Source organism: Notamacropus eugenii, chromosome 4 (genome assembly GCF_028372415.1).
Source record: "Notamacropus eugenii isolate mMacEug1 chromosome 4, mMacEug1.pri_v2, whole genome shotgun sequence".
Taxonomy (NCBI): Eukaryota; Metazoa; Chordata; class Mammalia; order Diprotodontia; family Macropodidae; genus Notamacropus; species Notamacropus eugenii.
The window spans coordinates 16,853,825-16,875,598 of NC_092875.1; the positions used below are offsets into that span (position 1 = coordinate 16,853,825).

The 21,774-nt window shown below is 40.1% G+C and overlaps 1 long non-coding RNA gene across 3 annotated transcripts in view; it reads right to left on the bottom strand.

The window, feature by feature from the left end:
* Window positions 1-358: 358 nt before the first annotated feature.
* The window catches only part of LOC140499080 (uncharacterized), a 58,804-nt gene continuing 37,388 nt past the window's right edge, over window positions 359-21,774 (bottom strand). Inside the window, exons 3-6 of one of the 3 annotated variants that reach the window (XR_011965266.1) lie at window positions 21,236-21,282; window positions 19,996-20,164; window positions 7,697-7,863; window positions 359-2,897 (exon numbers count right to left, since the gene is read on the bottom strand). This is a non-coding gene — a long non-coding RNA (uncharacterized lncRNA). Of the gene's footprint in view, window positions 2,898-7,293; window positions 7,864-19,995; window positions 20,165-21,235; window positions 21,283-21,774 lie in introns of those variants that run through there. The other 2 variants (XR_011965268.1, XR_011965267.1) reach the window with 2 other exon arrangements.

The following is a 21,774-nucleotide window of genomic DNA, read 5'->3' on the forward strand; positions in this document are numbered from 1 at the left end:
CAGTTTCCTCATCTGAAAAATGGGGATAACAGTGCCTGTAATACCGATAATGTAGCAGTGCATTGTATAGGAGATTCAAGTCCTTCCTTTGACTCGTACTGTCTGTTGGACCCTAGCTAAGTGCCCCAGGCAATTCTCTAGAACTCTAAATTATCAAGGAGTTGCAGATCTATGTGGGTGACAGAAATTTCCACAATGGAAGTTCCTCATCCTGATTAAATCAAGGCAAAAGAAAATATAGCTTACATTATGTTCACCATGTAACCTGGGGCCCACAAATCCAATTAATCAACTCAAAATCCCCAGTGTTTGGCCCGCAGAATCGGAATGGTAGATTCGTAATGGTAGATTCGTTGTATTTTATTCAAACCTATTCACATACTTATAAGGTATTTAATATATTATTCAGTGCCACATAAACGATATATGCTAAAAATAACCGTATGAGTACACGCCAAAGCAAGCACATAATTCCTGCCAGGAACGTGGCCTCCCAAGTCTGACTCATAGAGTTAGAAGCAAAGACGGAGCCCTAACAAAGCTCTGCACCGTAGCTGGGGCCAAGGGCTCCCTTCGAGGCGCGTCTCATAATGTAAGGACAAGTACCAGCTTAAGCTGCACTGGCAAACAGTTGGTAGTTGAGTTTCTTCTTGGGCATAGGCTTGTTCTTGTAGCTTAATGGAAAGAGCACTGGCCTGGGAGTCAGGAGACCTGGGCTTCAACCCCAGTTTGTGTGAAATTATGGGGGAAGTCACTTCATTTTCTAATTTCTTTCTCTGTGAGAGGAAGGGGTTGAACTGGCTGATTTTGTGACAGTTTGCTGCCCCACAAGACACATGTTGGGGCATGATGGTAACATAACATTAATAGTTCAAATGGGCTCTGGGACCCTTCTCCTCCTTCTCATTTTTACTTAAAGTTTTGAGTTTCAAATTCCATCCTTCTCTCCCTCCCTTCCCTTCCCCCTTCCTGAGAGAGTATGCAGTCAGATGTAGGTTATACATGTTCAGTTACATAAAATATTTCCATGTTAGTCATTTTGTACAAGAATAATTAAATAAAAGAAAAAAACGAAAGTGAAAAATAGCATGCTTCAGTCTGTATTCATATAATATCAGTTTTTTCTCTGGAAACAGATAGTATGTGTCATCATTAGTCCTTTGGGATTGTCTTGGATCATTCCACTGCTGAGAATAGCTAAGTCATTCACAGTTCTTCATCGAAAACTATTGCTGTTACTGTGTGCAGCATTCTCCTGGTTCTGTTTCCTTCGCTATGCATCAGTTCATGTAAGTCTTTCCAGGTTTTTCTGAAATCATCTTGTTCATCATTTCTTACAGCATAATAATGTTCCATTACAATCGTATACTACAACTTGCTTAGCCATTCCCCAATTAATGGACATCTTTTTAATTATGGGCCGTTATTCTGAATCCTATAGGAAGACAGTAATTCAGCAAGAAAGTGTGATCCATGAATTGTTCACCATGTAGTACTCTCCTTAAGCCACCAACTCAGGAATGACCTCAGTGCTGCTAAGGTCCATATTGGGGCTAGCCTTACAGAAGGCTTCAGTATTTCCTCCCACCACTAGATGGCACTCAGCATGCAAAAATCTAGGCTGCTCTAAGCCCACTGTGGCATGCTATCTTAGGGTAGGGTTTGGAGCTTTTCACATTCATGGAGGCTGAATTTGTCATTTGTCTAGGGGACCAAATGGACACCAAGATATGAAGTCTGTAGCTCTTGAACTCCTGTCCCATAGCTGAGCACACCTCTCTATATCATCAAATACCCACCTTCACAGGGCTCAGGTAATGTGTTGAATGCCGGTCAAGTCAACAAGCATTTGTTAAAACCTACTATGTGCTATAAAAATGAAAGGAAAAAGGGCTAAGCCTCCCTCTGTGGAGCCATCCACCTCCAGCTATCTCCCTAAAATTTTCCCCCCATATTCCCTTCCACTTGTGTCCCTGGTAGCAGAGGGGAATTTTTAAGCCAACCATACTTAAAGATCATGGAAACAGAAAATAGGGGAGATGTGTGTACATACGTGTGTATGTGTGTATGTCTATGTATGTGTGTATGTATATGTGTTTATGTGCATGGGTGTATAGGTGTGTGTGTGTGTGTGTGAGTGTGTACGTGTGTTCGTGTGTCCAAGAAGAGCAGGGGAAGTGAAGAGGCACTTATTAAGTACCTACTATGATCCAGGCACTGGACTCAGCACTTAAGGGATCTCTCATTTGGAATGTGATGGAGGACAAGCATTTTCTCTGATCCCTATGACCTCTCAAATCTCTCCAAAATAGAAATTATTTGCCAGAGATAAAGCAACCTCACCTGTTTCGATAGTCTGGGACACCCCAAGTCTGTCCCCCTCCTCCATTTAAAAAAAAAATCTGAAGCATACCCTGAGCTCACTCAAGCACTCTTCCTCTGACGCTAATACAGCAAGGCTGTACTAGAAGACCCAAGGCCTAATACATGCACTTGCAAAGGACCCCAACCTCCCACTGCAGGCCCTCTTCCCTCCTCTTTTCATTGCTAGAAAGAACCTGGTTCCAGGCTAATTTTGCTGGAGCTATGAGAGACAGCCCGCAACAGAGCAGACAACCCGATAGCACCAGCACTGCAAAGTTCTGAACCTCCAGTCGCAGAGCAGATCACCTTGCAGAACCAGTGTAGCAGGTATCTGAATTGCTTGAGCTGGTCAGAGAATTGAGAAGCAGAAGGATCCATACAGGACACTGGAACAAGATCCCAGTGGGGAAGGGCAGATGTTGTGCAGCACTCCACTAACTCTAGGTAAAGAGCTCAGCATCCAGCTAGGGCCACTTCTGTCCACCAAAAAGTCACGCGGGATGGAAACCCAAATGGAGACTTCCCAATGAATCCTAAATAATAAGTGGATTAAGAAACAAATCATAGAGACAATTAGTTACTAAGTAAAATGAAATGATAATGCTGAAACAACATACCAAAATATCTGGGTTGCAGGTAAAGTAGTTCTTAAGAGAAAAATTATATCCCTACAAACATACATAAACAAAATAGAAAAAGAGATTAATAAGCTGTACACACATCTACAAAATTAGAAAGCTAAGAACAAACCTAAAATAAACACAAAAAGGAGATATTAAAAATTAGAGGGAAAATAAATTGGAAGCAAAAACCCCATAAAAATAAATAAAACTAAAAGCTAGTTCTTTGACAGACCAATAAAATTGATAAATTCTTAGGTAATTTGAGTAAAAAAGAAAAGGACAGATAAGTCAATAAAATAGAAAATGTGCAAGCTGAATTCACAAGAAAATCAGAAGAAATAAGAATAATCAGAACATGTTATGCACAGTCATATGTTAATAAAACAAAGAACACAAAATAAATAGAGGAATACCTTCAAAAAATAAAGTACCCAAACTACTAGAACACCAGAAAGAAAATCATAAATCACCTAATCTCAGAAATAGATATAGAGCTAGCTGTAAGGAAACTGCCAAGGGAAAACAGCTCTTGGTCCTGATGGACTCACAGAAGAATTCCACCACATTTTTTTAAAATTTATTTATTTAACTTTTAACATTCATTTTCACAAAATTTTGGGTTCCAAATTTTCTCCCCATTTGTCCCCTCGCCCCACCCCAAAACACCAAGCATTCTAATTGCCCCTATCACCAATCTGCCCTCTCTTCTATCATCCCTCCCTTCCCTTGTCCCCATCTTCTCTTTTGTCCTGTAGGGCCAGATAACTTTCTATACCCCTTTACCTGTATTTCTTATTTCCTAGTAGCAAGAACAGTACTTGACAGTTGTTCCCAAAACTTTGAGTTCCAACTTCTCTTCATCCCTCCCTCCCTACCCATTCCCTTTGGGAAGGCAAGCAATTCAATATAGGCCATATCTGTGTAGTTTTGCAAATGACTTCCATAATAGTCATGTTGTGTAAGATTAACTATATTTTCCTCCATCCTATCCTGCCCCCCATTGCTTCTATTCTCTTTTGATCCTGTCTCTCCCCAAGAGTGTTGACTTCAAATTGCTCCCTCCTCCTATTTCCCTCCCTTCCATCATCCCCCCCAACCTGCTTATCCTCTTCTCCCCCACTTTCCTGTATTGTAAGATAGGTTTTCAAAATGAGTGTGCATTTTATTCCTTCCTTTAGTGGAATGTGATGAGAGTAAACTTCATGTTTTTCTCTCACATCCCCTCTTTTTCCCTCTACTAAAAGTCTTTTGCTTGCCTCTTTTATGAGAGATAATTTGCCCCATTTCATTTCTCTCTTTCTCCTCCCAATATATTTCTCTCTCACCACTTAATTTCATTTTTTTTAAAGATATGATCCCATCCTATTCAATTCACTCTGTGCTCTGTGTGTGTGTGTGTGTGTGTGTGTGTGTGTGTAATCCCACCCACTAATCAGATACTGAAAAGTTTCAAGAGTTACAAATATTGTCTTTCCATGTAGGAATGTAAACAGTTCAACTTTTGTAAGTCCCTTATGACTTCTCTTTGCTGTTTATCTTTTCATGCTTCTCTTCATTCTTATGTTTGAAAGTCAAATTTTCTTTTCAGCTCTGGTCTTTTCATCAAGAATGCTTGAAAGTCCTCTATTTCATTGAAAGACCATTTTTTCCCCTGAAGTATTATACTCAGTTTTACTGGGTAGGTGATTCTTGGTTTTAGTCCTAGTTCCTTTGACTTCTGGAATATCATATTCTACACCCTTCCATCCCTTAATGTAGAAGCTGCTAGATCTTGTGTTATCCTGATTGTATTTCCACAATACTTGAATTGTTTCTTTCTAGCTGCTTGCAATATTTTCTCCTTGACCAGGGAACTCTGGAATTTGGCCACAATGTTCCTAGGAGTTTCTCTTTTTGGATCTCTTTCAGGCAGTGATCTGTGGATTCCTTGAATACTTATTTTGCCCTCTGGTTCTAGAATCTCAGGGCAGTTTTCCTTGATAATTTCATGAAAGATGATGTCTAGGCTCTTTTTTTGATCATGGCTTTCAGGTAGTCCCATAATTTTTAAATTGTCTCTCTTGGATCTATTTTCCAGGTCAGTTGTTTTTCTAATGAGATATTTCACATTATCTTCCATTTTTTCATTCTTTTGGTTTTGTTTTGTGATTTCTTGGTTTCTCATAAAGTCATTAGGCTCCATCTGTTCCATTCTAATTTTGAAAGAACTATTTTCTTCAGAGAGCTTTTGAACCTCCTTCTCCATTTGGCTAATTCTGCTTTTTAAAGCATTCTTCTCCTCACTGGCTTTTTGAACCTCTTTTGCCAATTGAGTTAGCCTATTTTTCAAGGTGTTATTTTCTTCAGCATTTTTTTTTGGGTCTCCTTTAGCAAGGTGTTGACCTGCTTTTCATGCTTTTCTTGCATCTCTCTCCTTTCTCTTCCCAGTTTTTCCTCCACCTCTCTAACTTGATTTTCAAAATCCTTTTTGAGCTCTTCCATGGCTTGAGCCCATTGAATATTTCTTTTTTGGATGTTTGGGATACATAAGCCTTGATTTCTACATCTTTCCCTGATGGTAAGCATTGTTCTTCCTCATCAGAAAGGAAGGGAGAAGCTATCTGTTCACCAAGAAATTAACCTTCTATGGTCTTATTTTCCCCCCCCTTTTCTGGGCATTTTTCCAGCCAGTTACTTGACTTCTGAGTTTCCTTTCCACACCCACCTCACCTCCAGATCTGCCCAGTCAGTGCTTGGGGTCTGAGAATCAAATGCTGCTTCCCAGCCTCAGGGCTTTGGGTGGGGGTGGGGCTGCTATTCAGTGTGAGATTAAGTTCAGCTGCTCGGGTTGGGGCACGGGGTTCAGTTCCCTCAGGGGGTTTATGTGGAGACCTTCAACAATGGATCCAATCTTCTGCCTGCTTTGGGAGCCCCTGTCTGCTGCCACCTCCACTGCTGCCTCCCGAGGGGGCCTGAGTTATGGGGACACCCCACTCCCCTCTCGGCCAGCCAAAGAGACTTTCTCACTGATGTGTGGGTGGAGGGACCTGTGCCGCTGCTGGAGATTATGTCAGTGAAGCCTGCTCGGATCTGCTCCTCTTGGTGCTGCTCAGCCAAGGCAGGGCTGGGCTCTGCTCTGGGTCCAGGTTGTGACGGACCTTTGGTGTCAGCTTTTCAAGTCTCTCTAGAACAGAAATCTCCTTCACTCTGTTGTTCTGTGGCTTCTGCTGCTCCCAAATTTGTTGGGAGCTCTTCTTTACACGTATTTTATGGGTTGTGGGTTCAGAGCTAGCATATGTGTATCTTTCTACTCTGCCATCTTTGCTCCTCCTCCCAAATTTTTAAAGAACAATTTTTATCTGTACTTCATAAATTATTCTTAAAATTTTTAGAAAGAAAACATTCTATCAAAATTCTTTTAGAAGATAAATATAGTTCTAATACCTAAGCCAGGGAAAGACAAAATTCAAAAAGAAAATAGGCCAAACTCATTTATGAACATTGATTCAAAAATTTTAAACAAAATCTTATCAAAAAGGTTACAGAAATTTATTTAAGAAGTCATACACTATAACCAAATGGGATTTATACCAGAGATGCAAGGATAGATTAACATTAGTAAAATAATCAACATAATTTATTTTAAAGACCAAAACATTCAAAACCACATGATCATTTCAATAGATGTAGAAAAAACCTTTATTGAAGTACAACACTTTTTTTTTTTGCTAAAAACCCTACAAAGTATAAGGATTTTTAAGAAAAATATCATTAAAAAGTATCTATCTAAAACAAGAATCAAATTTTTGCAATGAATCTATATCAGAACATTTTCCAATAAATATGAAAGTCAAATAAGAGTGTCTACTCTCCCCACTATTATTTGATATAGATCTCGAAATGCTAGCAACAGAAATGAAAAAAAGAAAGAAATTAAAGACATAAGGATAGATAAAGAGGAGATACAACTAGTCCCATTTGCTGACAATATGAGGTTCTGCTTGGAAAATACTAGGGAACTGGGAAAGATTCTAATTGAGACAATGGCTTCAGCCAAGTTGAAAACTACAAAATAAATTCTCCAAAATCAACAGCATTTCTATATAATAACAAAACTCAAGGAACAACACTGGAAAAGAAAATCCCATTCTAATGGGATACACGAAATGTCTGGGGAATTGATCTACCAAGGTATGCAAAATGCTTATATATATTCCATTTATAAGTAATCCTTAAAGAAATAAAAAGTAACTTAAATACTTTGAGGACTAGTTAATGCTCACAGTTAAGCCATGCCCATATAATGAAAAAGACAATACTACCAAAATTATTTTACATTTTTAATGTGATACCAATCACGTTACCAATGGAATATTTTACAGAACTTGGTAACATAATGACAAAATTCATTTGGAAAGACAAAAATGTGTAGAATATTTAGGGAAATGATGAAAAGAAGTAGAGATGAAAGGGAAACAGCACTTTCAGACCTCAAACTGTATTATAAAGGATCAGTCATCAAAACCATCCAGTATTGGTTAAAGGATAGAGAAGTAGATCAATGGTACAGACCAGACAAGAGAGAATCAGAAATAATAAAACTCAATAACCCAATGTTTATTCTGCCAAGATGGCAGAGTAAAAGCAAGGACCTGCTTGAGCTCTCCCCCAAACCCCTCCAAATACCTGTAAAAATGGCTCTAAGCAAATTCTAGAGCTATAGAACTCACAAAACAATGGAGTGAAACAAATCTCCAGCCTAAGACAATGCAGAAAGTTGACAGGAAAGGTATATTGCACCAGTCTGGGAGCAGAGTGCAGTCCGGCATGGGCTGGGCAGGCATGGATGGGGCTGGAGCAGACCTCAGGGGACTGAATCACTGGCAGACTTCTCAACCTGCAAATGCCAAAGAGAGCATAGAAGGTCAGTGGGAAAAATATGTGGAACCTCAGTGAAAGAGGAGAACTGGCTGGGGTCCAGCCCCAGCCACAGGGTGGTGGTGGTGATGGTGATGGTAGCAGCAGCAGTAGCAAATGCTTATAGAGCTCTGGGCCCACAGAAGGTGGGGAACTGAGTGGCTGATACAAAACCCCTGAAGCTTAGTGCAGTACATGCACCCTCACCCCCACCCCCACTGGAAGCAGAGTCTTACCTTGACAAAAAAGTTAAAAAGTCAAGTATTTGGCTAGGAAGATGAGCAAAAAGCAGGGGAAAAATCAGACTATAGAATCTTACTGTATAGAAACCTGCAACCAGAAGAGGACAACAAAGTCAAAGCTCCAATATCAAAAGTCTCCAAGAAAAATATGAATTGATAGAATATCAAAAAGGATTTTGAAAATCACGTAAGAGAAGTAGAGAAAAAAATTGGGGAAGAGAAATGAAAGTGATGCAAGAAAATCATGAAAAATTAGTCAACAGCTTGCTAAGGGAGACCCAAAAAAATACTAAAGAAAACACCTTAAAAAATAGACTAACCCAAATGTCAAAAGAAGTCCAAAAAACCAGAGGAGAAGAATGCCTTAAAAAGCAGAATGGGCCAAATAGAAAAGGAGGTTCAAAAGCTTATTGAAGAAAATAATTCCTTCAAGATTAGAATGGAGCAAATAGAAGCTAATAGAAATCAATAAATTATAAAACAGAACCAAAAGAATGAAAAAATAGAAAACAATGTGAAATATCTCATTGGAAAAAACCACTGACCTGGAAAATAGATTGGAGAGAGAAAATTTAAAAATTATTGAACTACCTGAAAGTCATGATCAAAAAAAGTGCCTAGACATCATCTTTCAAGAAACAATCAAGGAAAACTGCCCTGATATTCTAGAACCAGAGGGTAAAATAGAAATGGAAAGAATTCATCAATTGTTTCTTGAAAAAGATCCCAAAAGGAAAAGTAGGAATACCGTAGCCAAATTCCAGAGTTTCCAGGTCAAGGAGAAAATATTTCAAGCAGCCAGAAAAAAACAATTCTAGTATTGTGAAAATACAATCAGGATAACACAAGATCTATCAGTTTCTACATTAAGTGATCAAAGGACTTGGAATATGATATTCTGGAGCTCAGAAGAGCTAGGACTAAAACCAAGAATCACCTACCCAGTAAAACTGAGTATAATACTTGGGGGGGGGGGAGGGGAAAGGATGTTCAATGAAATAGAGGACTTTCTAGCATTCTTGCTGAAAAGACCAGAGCTGAACAGAAAATTTGACTTTCAAATATAAGAATGAAGAGAAGCATGAAAAGTTAAACAAGAAAGAGAAATCATAAGGGACTTATTAAAGTTGAACTCTTTACATTTCTACATGGAAAACTGATATTTGTAACTCATAAGACCTTTCTTGGTATTAGGGTAGTTGGAGGAAATATACAGACAGACAGACAGACAGACAGACAGACAGACAGACAGATAGATAGATAGATAGATAGATAGATAGATACATACATACATACATACATACATACATACATACATACATACATACATACATAGATACATAGATAGATGGTTCAGGGTGAGTTGAATATAAAGGGATGATATCTAAAAAATAAAATTTAGGGGTGAGAGAGAATATATTGGGAGGAGAAATGGAGAGATAGAATGGAGTAAATTATCTCACATAAAAGAAGAAAAAGGTTTCATAATGGAGGGGAAGAGGGGGAAGGTGAGAGGGAATGAGCGAACCTTATTCTCATCGGATTTGGCTTAAGGAGGGAATAGCATGCACACTCAATTGCGTATATTGCCCTAAAGGAAAGTAGGGAGACAGGGGACAAGAGAGGGGGATGATGGAAGAATTTTATTTTGGCATTGGTCTATGCCTATTTTCTGCCATACTATTTCCCAGTTTCCCCCACAGTTTTTGTCACATAGTGAGTTCTTATCCCAGAAGCTGGGGTCTTTGGGTTTATCAAACAGCAGATTGCTATAATCATTGACTACTATGTCTTGTGTACCTAGTCTATTTCATTGATCTACCCTTCCATTTCTTAACCAGTATCAAATAGTTTTGATGATTGCTGCTTTATAATACAATTTTAGAGCTGGTATGGCTAGGCCACCTTCCCTAGCATTTCTTTTCATTAATTCCCTTGATATCCTGGACCTTTATTCTTCCATGAATTTTGATATTATTTTTTCTAGCTCTATAAAATAATTTTTTGGTGGTTTTATTGGTATGGCACTGAATAAGTAAATTAATTTAAGCAGAATTGCCATTTTTATTATATTAGCTCAGTATACTCATGAGCAACTGATGCTTTTCCAATTATTTAAATGTGACTTTGTGTGAAAAGTGTTTTGTAATTGTGTTCATATTTTGTCAGGTAGACTCCCAAATATTTCATAGTGTCTACAGTAACTTTAAATGGAATTTCTCTTTCTATCTCTCACTGTTAGGTTTTGCTAATAAAATATAGAAATATCGATGATTTATGTGAGTTTATTTTATATCCTGCAACTTTGCTAAAATTGTTTATTATTTCAAGCAGTTTTTACTTGATTTTCTAAAAATAAAAAAATTATATTATTTATATAATATAAAAATTATTTTTAAAAAGTATTTCATTTGGTCCTCACAATACCTCCGAGAGATAGGTGCTTTTATTAACTTCATTTTACAGTTGAAGAAACTGAGGCACGGTTTAAGTGACTTGCCCAAAGTCACACAGCTAGTAAGGGTCTGGGGTCAGACTCACTCAGCCCTCTCCACATTGCTGTCTAGCTGCCTAGCAGGAACTTTGAGTTGGGTCACAAATTATACAAAGGGAAAACAAGGGGAGAGTATGAGAAGGCACAAAAACCATCCCCATTGCACTTAGGATCAGTAGAATCTTCAATGGCAGTAGATTTGAGGATTTGGGGCTCTCCTCCTCCAGCTCAGTTGCCTTCGTCAGCTTCAGCATGTAGATCACCTCTGCAGACAGATGTGTGAAAGTCTCCATCAGATAGCAGCTCCTTCCCACTCTCCATCTGTCCCTGACGTCCCAGAAGTCCTGCTTTCATAACCAGCCAGTGCTCAGTTTCATGGCGATCAGCCCACCTGGCTCCACTGACCGATTATGTTTCCGGCCATTCCCTGCCTGATGAGCAGGAAGTCCAAATCTCAAGGTCAATGTGCAGCTCTCATGTTCTGCCTGGGATATTTCACAACCTCTTGTCCTTTGGGAGAGGTGCACAGCTTCCTGATGGCAATCAGATCCTTGGATTCCCTCTCTGGGAACTTCTAGGCACCTTCCACTCATAGGGTCTACTTCAGTCCTCTGGGACCAAACAGGAAAATTCTCCAATCCCTCTTTCCCATGAGTTGGACTGATGTTCAGTCATGCCTGACCCTTCATGACCCCATTTCAGGTTTTCTTGGCAAAGATACTGGAGTAGTTTGCCATTTCCTTCTCCAACTCATTTTATATATGGGGAAACTGAGGCAGACAGAGTGAAGTGACTTGCCCAGAGTCACATAGCTAATAAGTGTCTGAGGCTAGATTTGAAATCAGGTCTCCTTGACTCCAGGTCCAGCACTCTATCCATTCCTCTCTTTCCCATGACAGCCTTTCAAAAACTTAAACACGTTTTGAAGACTGGAATTCCATTTAACTAGCTGTGTGACCCTGGGCAAGTCACTTAACCTCTACCTGCCTCTGTTTTTCCATCTGTAAACCAGGCATCATAATAGCACCTACCCCTCAAGGTTGTTATGAGGATAAAAGAGATACTTTTGTGACGATACAAGAGCACTTTACAAACCTAAAAGCATTGGTTATGTGCTAATTAATAATAATAAGTTTAAGAGTTTTGCCCCCAATGAATTTTAATTTTTGTATTAAAATAGGCACCATGTCCAGGCCTAGGATGATGAGAACCTCACCACATCTAGTGTATGTGGCCCAGTCCTGGAAGCCATATATTAAGGATGGGGAAGGGCACTGAGTCCATTACAGTGGAGAGGCGGTGGTTGTCAGTCTGTTCTCCAAGAGAGCCAATGAAATCAGCAGGGTGATGTCTTGACTTGCTAATGAACTGGATTTAAGTGAGGCAGAGATGGGCAAAGTCATCAGCTTCACTCTCTCCTCCAGGGTCATCAGAGTCCAGTGGTAAGATATAGGTCAGGACCTCGATGACCCTGGCAGTGGGTGACCTTGGCCTTTTTAAACTAAGGTCTTTGTCAGTTCTCCATTTGCCTGAGGCAACACCCATTCAGTAACTAAAGGCTAGGTAAGAATTGAGGTCAAAGACAGCCTAGTTTGCCTTCGCTAAAGAATCAGCCTGTGAGGGGAAGACCCTTAGAGTTTCTGGCCAGAACAGAAACAGTTGCTATTTAATAATGCTCAGCCTGGAGAACAGGTTCAGAGATACTGTGGCGGATGTGTTCAAGTATGTGAAGGGCTGTTATGGGGTAGCAGGAGCAGCATGGTTCTGCTTGGTCCCAGACGGCTAGACCAGGGGCACCTGATGGATGTTGAAGAGGGGCAGATTTTGATTTGATATAATGAAAAACTTCTTAACAATAAGGTGTCTAAAAGTGGTGAGAGCAAGGCGGGGGAGGTAGTGAGCTCCCTGTTCCTGAAGGTCTTTGATCAAAGGCTGAATGACAAGTTGTGGAGATGTTGGAGAAAGGATTCTGTAGGCACTTAGGGATTTTCTGTCCTAATTCATAAATTGCTGTTCCTATAGGAAAGAGGCAGAGCCATTAGGCAGCGCAGATCTTTCAGAGAAGAAAAATTGATATGACTAATTCTCCCCAGAGACAAACCGGAGGGAGGGGAGCATGGGAAGGTTTGGCAATTCTCCCTGGCCTTGGAGCCTCATCCCTGCCTGGCTTCAATCCTGGAAGGTCATCCAATCTGGGAAGAGAGAGGGAACCAGGAGTTGACTTTGAGCTTCTAAAAAACCCTTCCCATTTCTGCCTGAGCCTTGGGGCACAAGAAACTGAGATTCAAGGCCTTTTCTTTCCACATGGAGGCAGCTGTAGCTTTAGGAAAAATAGTCCTGGATTTGGAGAGAGAAGATCTGAGTTCAGATCTCGCTTATAAGTGATGTGACCACAGAGAAGTAAGCACACTGCTCTGAGCCTTTGTTTTCTCCTCTGTAGAATAGGGGTGAGGACTTAGGACCTGCCTGATGGGGTCATTTGTGTACAAAGAAATGGAGTCGCTATTATTCTCACTGAGGATTTTAATTCAGATAAAAATATCTCCATCTGCCCTCCTGAGGCTCGGCAGGCAGTGGACTCAGGAAGTAGGTCCAGGAACTGGGGCTACACCTGAAGGATCAGGTGCTTTGGGGGGCAGCCGGATGGCCCAGTCAAAAGAGTACTAGTCCTGGAGGCAGGAAGACCTGAGTTCAAATCCTACTTCAGGCATTTACCCTAAGCAAGTCATTTAACCTCTGCCTGCCTCAGTTTCCTCAACTGTAAAATGGGGATCATAATAGCACCTCCCTACCAGGACTAGCGTGAGGATCAAGTGAGATAATATTTGCAAAAGTGCGCAGTGCAGCACCTAGCACATAGTAGTCGCTACATAAATGCTTGTTTTCTTCCAAGTCCCAGAGCAAAACTAGGAGGAAAAAAAGGGTAAAGAAGCTGGAACGGGGGCATGCGCAGACTCAGGAGCAGGATAAATAAAACCTGAATGAGGGAATGAAAAAGCATTTATTTGTTAAGCACCTACTGTGATCCAGGCACCGTGCAGCGAGTGAGCACCTGCCCTCATGGAGCTCCCTGACATTCTGAGGGGGAGGCAACAAGCAAAATGGGGGGCAGGGAGACCTTCACCATGGCATGGTTTGAAAAGGGCTGGATAGGCCTGGTTATGGGCAAGATAAGGCAAAGCCAGCTGACCAGGCAAGATCTAGACCACCAATACCAGATGGCATAGGAAGATGGGTAGGAGAAAGCCCTAGCAAAGGAGAGAATATTTGCAAAAATAGTGCCTGGCACATAGTAGGATGTCTATTCCTTCTCTCCCTCCCCAGCTCACAGTCAGGTTTCAGTGAATGGATTTGTAGATGCATAGAATATCACAGCAGAAAGAGACCTTCGAGACACATCAAAAACTGGGGCCCAGAGGAAAGGAAATGACTTGCCCAGGGTCACACAGGTCATAAGCGATAGAGTTGGATTTTCAGTCCAAGATTTTCTTCAACTCTTGGAGCAATATCATTTATGAACTGATAGACATTTCTGTAGTCCTTTATGTATATGCATTATTAGCTCATTATGTTCACTATGAGGCATTGTTATACATTACTCCTCTAACTGATATTCTTAGCCTTCCTCATTTCCCATCTCTGTGCCTTTGTACTGGCCATCCTTTTTCCTGGAATGGCCTCTTTCCTCACTTCTGCCTCTTAGAATCCCTAGTTTCTGTGGTTAATAATTCATACCCTATCTTTTTCAGTATGATAAAAAAAAAAGTCTTTATCTAAAACGGAAAGCAAACATTTAATGAGGACATGTGACGCCCTATTTTTCCAATTAACAGAGGGGTCCCCTGGCCCCACTCTTATTTGATATAGTTCTAGAAATGTGAGCAAAACGAGAAAACAAGACAAGAAAATTAAAGAAGTAAAGGTGAGGTAGAAACCAGCCTATTCTGACTCATACCTTAACAATTTCATGCCTAACTAGGTCACCCCTTAAGGAATCTGTATAAAGAGAAAGAACCTATCTTCAAAGGGCAGGAAGAGATTCTGGAATCTGGGTCAGAGAGACTGGAACAAGCACCCCACTTCCAAGGAGCTGGGGGGGGGGGGGGCACTGAGACAAGGCCCAAAAGGCAGATGTCAAGGAAGGTTATTGGTTCTGCCAAGAACACAGGACCCAAGCTGAAGGAAATGCCAAGGAATGATCAGCTCTCCCAAACTTGCCCTCCCCATGACTGTCACCAACAGACACTCTAATGTAATCTATTTCATTACCCAAGTGTTTCCAGTAAACCAAGATCTACTTCAGCCACAAGGAGGTCAGAGGTTAACTAGAGATAGATAAAAAGCAGCATTGTGCTGGTAAATGTTTAACAATGAACTCTCTGGGGAAAAAAATAAACCTACAACATACTTTTTTTTAGCAATAAAATTTTTTAAATAATAATTTCCTCAATCACATTTAAAAATACATTAAAATATATTTAAAAATAAATTTCAACATTTTTATAATTTTATTTTATTTTTAATTTATGGAATAGAATAAGCATTTTCAGAGCATGGTATAAGCAAAAAAAAGATGATTGCACATAAAACTGCAAATGTATTATGTACAACTTGTATTCCTTTTAAATATATAATAAAGTTATCTTGTCAATTTTTTCCTTTTTTTCTTCTCTCCCTAACATATTAACTTTATTTTTAATATTTTGAGTTTCAAATTCTCTCCTTCCCTCTTCCAACCCCGTCCCCCCTCCCTGACATGGTAAGCAATTTGATAAAGGTTATACATGTGTTTCCATTTTAATCATGGACAGCACACTTTTAAGCTTAATCTACATTATTAGCATTTTCTTTAGTCTAGGAAATCAGGGACCTGATTGGTCGCTTTTGTTGATTTCTGAGGTATAAATGGTCACATGGAAAATTTAACAATCGGCTCTCTGGAGAGGGTTCAAATACTCCTACATGAATATAATGTCAGAGACCCCAGCCTCTGCCCAGGTGTTCGAAATTTTCCTTACATGAGGCGTGGTGTGATTGTGACAACTCAGAACTTTTCATTCAAATTAACTTGCTAAAACTGAAGAGCAGGAATCTTCTTAAATCTTAGGAGCTCGGATATCTCCAAACAAGCTTACGATTTTGACAGGATGTTATAAATGCATCAAGATAGACAAAGAGGACCCAGAACTATCCCTATTTGCTGAAGACATGAGTATTCACTCAGAAAGTCCTTGGGATTTAGCAAAGATACTATCTGAGACACTTGCTTCAGCAAATTTGGAGACTGTAAAATAAACACTATTTCTATGTGATAATGACAACATCCAGGTGGCAATAATAGAAAAGGCTGTTCCATTCAAAATAACTAAAAAAGGAACCGAAATACACCAAAAGGTTTATATAGATTCAGTTACAGTTTTCCTTAAAGAGATAAAGAACTTTCATAGCTGAAGAAATATTCAACCCTCCAGCTTTGTCAGCAAAGTAAAAGTGATAGTCTTATTAAAGTCCTTTGCCAGATTGACCGAACAATTACTTTACAAAGCTTGAATAAAATAATAATAAAATTCATTCAGAGAAACAAAAAAGATCAAGAGAAATAATGAAAGAGGGTAGGAAGAGGGAATAGCCCTTTCAGAATCTAAACTATATTATAAAGCCTCAATCTTCAAAGCTGTTTGGTATTTGTTTAAAAAAAATAGAAAGGGAAGTTCAATTTAATTCAGTAAGCATTTATGAACCACTTACTATGTGCTGGGCATTGCGCTAAACTCCGGGATACAAAAAGAGGCAAAAGACAGTCCCTGCTCTCAAGGAGCTTACAATCTATGGGGAAGCACACACATATATACCAACCAAGCTCTATACAGGATAAATAGGAAATAAATAATGGAGGGAAGGCATTAGAATTAAGGGGGATGAGGGTTGGGGAAGGCTTTCTGTAATTGGTGGAATTTTAATCAGGACTTAAAGGAAGTCAGGGAGGTCAATCATCAGAGTGAAGGAGAAAGAGCATTTCAGGCATGGGGGACAGCCAGAGAGATCACCCAAAACCTAGAGACAGAATGTCTTGTTTGTGACTAGGAAGCCAGGGTATCACTGGGTCAAAGAGTGAGTACGTGTGGTAGAGTAAGAAGACAGGAAAGGGAGGAGGGGACCAAGTTATGAAGGGTTTTGAATGACAGGGTATTTTGTAGTTGATCCTGTAGGCAATAGGAAACCACTGCGGCTTATTGAATGTGGAACTGGAGATGGCAACATGGTCAGACCTGCATATTAGAAAAAATATTTTAGAGGCTGAATGGAGGATGGATTGGAGTGGAGAGAGACCAGAGGCAGACAGACTCACCATTCCAATGATCCAGGTAAAGAGGGCCTGCTCTAAAGGTGGAAGGTGTCAGAAAAGACACAGGGAACATGTTGGAGATATGTTACGAAGGTGAAATCAGCAGACCTTGGAAATCACTTGGAGATTAGAGGTGAGAGATAAGGAAGAATCCAGGATGATCCCTAGGTTGTAAGCCTGAGCATGAGTTGAACTCAATAACCCAGTATTTGATAAATCTGAAAACACAAATTAGCTAGAAAAGAACTTTTTATTTGATATGAACTTCTGAGAAAACTAGAAAGTAGTTTGATAGAAATTAGGCTTAGACCAACATCTTCTGTCATATTCCATAATAAATTCAAAATGAATATGTGAACTGAATATTAAAGATCACACCATAAAAAAATTAGAAAAGAAACATACCACATACCTTTCACAGCTATGAGTAGAGAATGAATTCTTAGCCCAAAAGGGGATAGATAAGATTGATGATTTTGATTTATATGCATTTGCAAGCGAAATTAATTCAGATACAAAGAATAAAGAGAATAAGAAAGGAAGTAGCCAGGTGGGAAAACATCTTTAAATCAAATACCTCTGATATCCAAGATACATAGACAGAGATATATAGAGCCAAAGCCATTCCCCAATAGATAAGTTGTTAAAGGATATGAACAAACATTTCCCAAAGGAGCTCTAAATAATGAAGAAGTATATAATGCAAACAACTCTGAGGTTTTATTTCATAGCTAACAAATTAGCAAAGATGATGAAAGATGGAAATTATTGTTGTTGGAGGGGCTATGGAGAAACAGGTTCCCAAATGCATTGTTGTTTGGGTTGTGGACTGGTGATACCATTCTGGAAAGCAATCTGGAATCATGCAAATAAAGTGACTAAAATGTCCATGATCTTTGACCCAGAGATTCCATTGGTAGGTGTCTCCCCCTTGGAAGTCACTGAGAGAAAGAAAGATTCCATATACACCAAAATGGCTTTTTTTTGGGGGGGGGTATTAGTTATCCATAAGATGAGTTGGGTAATGGCTAAACAAATTGGAATCTTGCAAGTAATAGGGCGTAACTATGCTGAGAAAACAACCAACATAATGAACACAGAAGTATCACATATTCTCTGGCTTATTATCTCTGAGCCAGGCTGCTTCCTCATTTCCTCTGGTCTCCAGGGGGTAAGTATGTGTGTTGAGGGGTGGGGAGTAAAGAGGCCTTTATGCAGTGTATAGACCCCCAATAATTCTGTTCCACCTGCCCCCACCCCAAGTGTCAGTGACTAAGGGCTCTTTGTCATTTAATGACGACATCGATTAGTTTTAGAAAAGAATATAGCAGGAACAGAAGTACAAAGATTTCCTCCCAACAGTTCAGGGACACACCATACCTATACTACTTTGGGTGTATCTTGAGCAGTTTCTATGTAACATTGACCCCACCAAGTTCACATCTAAATGCAGCACTGATGCCTGAGGAGTTTGTGTCGCAGCCACTGCTGGGATTGATCCCAAAGGTCTCTCATGAAAGTCCGCCTCACTTCATGGAATCTTTCCCTCTCTGTGTAACAGGACACGTGGGGAGAGCATCTCTGTGCCCCATTACACAGAGAGGGGAAAGATTCCATGAGGTGAGGGAAAGTGAAAGAAACTGAGGCAGGAAAATGATGTATACAGCAATGCCTGCGGTAATGGAAATGGAAAGAATGACAGTCTCCAAACATTCAAAACTAAATGTTGCAAAAGTAGAAAGAATTGGTTTGGTCCTAAAAAAGAGCGAGGAGAAGACACCTCCCCCTGCTCTTTGGGGAGAGAGGAAGGAATGGGATGGATGTGGGACAGCACACATAACGTCAGATTTGCTTTGTGATGTTTTGATTAGTTTTGCTGAATTTTTTTCCTCTTCCTTCTTTAAAAAAAGTCTTTACTACAAGAGCTGGGTCTTTGACAGGGGTCAAGGGGAAGAAATATGGAAGGAAATTCTGGACAATATAAACACAAAAGATATCCATAAATATATATATATTTTTTTAAAAGAATTCTTCTCATACCCATAGCTGGGAAGGATGTGATCTCCTTTGCTTTCTTTTTTAATGGTACCATCTTAAAGATTTTTTTAAATGAGCATGAGACTTGTAGGCCCTTGCTCCCTTGGTGGTTGTAAAGAAAGAATGAGATAATGTAAGAACAATGTTTTAGAGATCTCAGAGCACTACATGATGCTACTTCATTATTATTCCACCACGCTCCCTCTCTAAGCAGACTCTGTGCATCCGTTGCTAGGATATAACTCAGAAAGAAGTATTAGTATGTACACACACTGCATGTTAGAGCTGCTTTGCTTCTTCCACTTAAGTCTTGCGGGTAGGAAAAGGAAGAAAGGTTCTGTCTTCTTCAGGAGTAAAGTGGAAAACTACCACATTCCATACCACAGAATCATAAAAATAAAGTATAGCAAATAGAAATAGGGCCAGGAAAGTCATGCAAGTTAAGGTCAACAAAACTGTAACTACACAGATTGTTACATCTATATAAAAGATCACATACAGATCCCTGAAGCTCCCTAGGTCTCTGTTTCTCCCACGGTCACAGTAGGGAGTCTGGCTCAAAAGCTATTGAAATCCTTGAAATTTTTAATCCTAAAATCTTATTCATGATCTTACACCAAGCTATCCAGCTTTCTAGGACTCAGTTTCCTTTCGAATCACATAAAGGGCTTGGATTCTAAAGCCTCTAAAGGACTTGTCACTTTTTGTCCTTGGACACTTGTGGGTGCACACACAACGTTCATTAGACACCTTAGGTCTCAGATTCAGGCAGAGTCCATGGAGCAGCCTCTAGTGAAAATGTTTTTCATTTTCAACGCCCAAGTTCCACCGAATGGCTGATTTGGAGTGATTATCCATAGTAACAGTTTCTCTTTCCCTCCCAGTTTCACTGAGTTATTTTTTTTCCTTTGGCTCATTAAAAGGGCCATTCCCTGACTACTTCTTAAAGAGGCTTATTCACTCAATGGGTGTTACCTCCCTCTAAGAGAATACCTGAAAAGACGAAGGTCCCCCATTGCATCTTGGTGAATGTCTCCAGTCATCCTGATGAATATCTGGTCACTGGATCCAGATGGCTCAGCAGGAGAAAGTGAGGCTGGTAACCTTGCACAGCCCTCACTCGCTCAAAACAAAGTCCAGTGCAAGTCGTGTCATCATTTCTCTGATGGCGATGAAGGACGAACACAACAGCAAGAAAAAGAAAAAGAAAAAGCCATGGCAAAGTCCAAAGCTTCCAGTGGAACTCCAGGTGGGGTGACAAGAGAGCACAGAATAAAAGGAATTGTGGTTGATTCATCTGATCTGATGAAAACATGCTGTGTAAAATCTCTCCAGCTTTACGCATGGTTTTCTTTATTTGATATCTTGATATAATTGTTTGGTTTAATTTATTAGGGTTTTTTTCTCATCAGATCAGACCTGTGATTTCATTTGTTAAAAAACTTTTTTTGGTCATTTATGCGAATTTTTAAAAATCCATTTTATTGATCCTTTTTTCCTTCATAGAACTTTCTCAGATTTAACCCTCACAGTTAGTTAAGGCATCCAATATAGTGACTATGACAGACAACATATACAATACTGTGTCTTAGTAATCCCCCATTTTTCTAGAGAATTTTTTTTTTTTTGAGAAGCTGAAGCAAAATTTACTGGGTATCAGGTGGAGGAGGAGGAGAAGCAGAAGGAGAAGGAGGAGAAGAGAAGAAGGAGAAAAGGCATCATGCTTCTAGACAAACAAAATCCTTGAGGGAACCTGGCTGCCCCTAGAAGCCTCTTCTCCTCCTCTCCAGCCCTGGACAGAGCCTGTGGCTCCCCAGTGCCTCTCCCACAGACTCCCAGCTGCCAGCTCTCCCTGCCTCTCCTCCATCCTGACCCTGTGGCACTCCAAGTCAGCTCATTCTCCCCCTTTCTCTTGGAAATTCACTTTGATTTGATTTTTACTTTCAGATTCTCTCCCACTCACTGAGAAGGCAAGGAAAACAGAAACTTCTTCCAAATATGTATAGTCATGCAAAACATTTTTAAATTTTTCATTTAATTTCTTTTTCTCCCTCCTTCCTCAAGGGGTTTGGTGCCTAGGCTCAGAGACTTCCTCTCTGCCTCAGCAGTTGCCCTCTTAATGCTAAGGGATTTCTTTATGCATGCTGATGTCCCTTCACACAGCAAGGCTTCTCAGTTTCGCTCCCATGAGTCCCACCCTCACTGACCCCAGCCACACTTGGGGCTTACTTACCCTTGACAGGACCTGGACAAGTGTCCTAACTCGAAGGTCAAAGTAGCCTAGATTTGGGATTGGGAGAGAATTCATTTTACTGAGGAGGAAACTGAGACTCAGGGAGAAGAAATTAGCTTCAATTAGCTGCCCAGGCAGGATCTGAACGTAGTTCTTCTGAATCCTGAGCCAGTAATATTTCTATACAGTAGTACCTTCCTGTCCAGACGCTGAAACGCCTATCAGATAAAGTATTGGAGCTGAACTCAGGAAGACCTTCCGAGATTCTTCAGAGTTCAAATTCTGCCTTAGATACTTCCTCGCTATGTGATCCTGGGCAAGTCACTTAACCTCTGTTTGCCTCAATTTCCTCATCTGTAAAATGGGATCATAATAGTATCTACTGTTCAGAGTTATAAAACTCAAATGAGATAATACTTGCAAAGCACTTTAGAACGTCAGGGCTGTGAGGAGCCTTAGAACTAGGACACAATGTTAGAGGTGGAAATGGGGATTAGTGGGATGGTATCCCTGCAGTCTGGAAAATTCACATAAAATTT